The following is a 1,293-nucleotide window of genomic DNA, read 5'->3' as shown; positions in this document are numbered from 1 at the left end:
AGCGGCGCACGCACGCACGTACGCACGCACCGCAACGCCCACACGAACGGCTCTTGCGCAGCCTCGGCACCGGTGCAGCACACGGTCTCACGCATGCGCCGGCTTCTTGAACTGCGCGCACACGCGCGCGGTCGACAAAAGACAAACGCGCCGCACCCACGTCCGCACGCCGGGTCGCAGCAGCAGCAGCTCTGGCCACGCTGGGTATCCTGTGAAGCAGCATCGAGGGTATATAATCGCCGCCAAGGGACCTTGAATGCGCGGCGGGCACAGCACCGCACGTCTCCCAAGAGCAAGTCCGCCGATAGATCAATGGGTCGTGTTCCGCAACGGTGCTACTCCTGGTTCCCATCCACACGCACACACGCGCGCTCGCATCTCGGCCACCCTTCAAGCCACGCGCACGCACACAGCAGTGGGCAGCCGCAGCCGACACCACGTGCGGCTGGGAGGAAGGTGGACTGGCGCAGCGCACGCGCACGTGCAGCAGCGGCAGCAGCGCGCACAGTCAGTCACTCCGGTTCTCGTCCGCGGCGCTGTGCGCGCCTCGGGTGTATAATTAAATCGCAATGCCATCACGCATGCGCGCGCCACACAGACCACACAGACCACACACACACACACAGCCACAGCCACAGCCACAGCCAGCAGCAGAAGACCGTCCAGCGCTCAGTCCCGTGTATAGTATGTTGGTAGCTTTGAGTACACGGAGTTCATATCACAGTTGCGGGTTCATACAAATGCCTCGATTTTCGCATCATGCAGCGGTCAGCGCACACACAGCAGCAGCTCTCGCGAGCCCGATTGAGGCGCAGTGTACGGCACCAAGGGTAGTAGAGTCCGCGGCCTCACCCACGGAGCACGCTGGTCGCAGCACACACAGACACACGCGCCACGCCACAGCGGCGCTGGCGTCTCTCGCGTCACGACAAGGCCGCATGCGCAACCAACATCAACTGCGCGCGGCTGGTGCGTGCGCTGACACACCGCGCGCACGTACATGCACAGCAGCGTAAAGCACCGCCACCCATCACCGTCAGTAGCGGTGATTGTCTAGCTGCGGCGAGACGAGGTGGTATCAGAGAGTGGGTTGGTCACTGTTGAAAGAGGAGTGAAGGGTGTCGAGTGGGAGTTGACGGAGCTTTTGTATACGATGGATATTGTTGCCGGGGGGAGCGACGGTCAAAGTCAGTGGATGAGGAATATGTGTTTTGTTGTTATTAGCGAGTTATTTTCATGGGTGCGGAAAAAATGGAGGCGGTGTCGGGGGAAGGCATGTGTGGTGGTAGCACT

General features: G+C 61.5%; 1 non-coding gene across 1 annotated transcript; it reads right to left on the bottom strand.

Annotated features, from left to right (window-relative positions):
- Nucleotides 1-42: 42 nt before the first annotated feature.
- Nucleotides 43-112, bottom strand: LDBPK_26snoRNA5. Its single transcript, XR_002966724.1, has one exon. It is a non-coding gene; the product is annotated as an uncharacterized ncRNA (small nucleolar RNA).
- Between the last annotated feature and the right edge of the window lie 1,181 nt (nt 113-1,293).

The sequence above is a fragment of the Leishmania donovani genome, chromosome 26, assembly GCF_000227135.1.
Source record: "Leishmania donovani BPK282A1 complete genome, chromosome 26".
NCBI classification, from domain to species: Eukaryota; Euglenozoa; class Kinetoplastea; order Trypanosomatida; family Trypanosomatidae; genus Leishmania; species Leishmania donovani.
The sequence above is the reverse complement of the archived record's forward strand: the minus strand, read 5'-3'. Positions and strand labels throughout refer to the sequence as shown.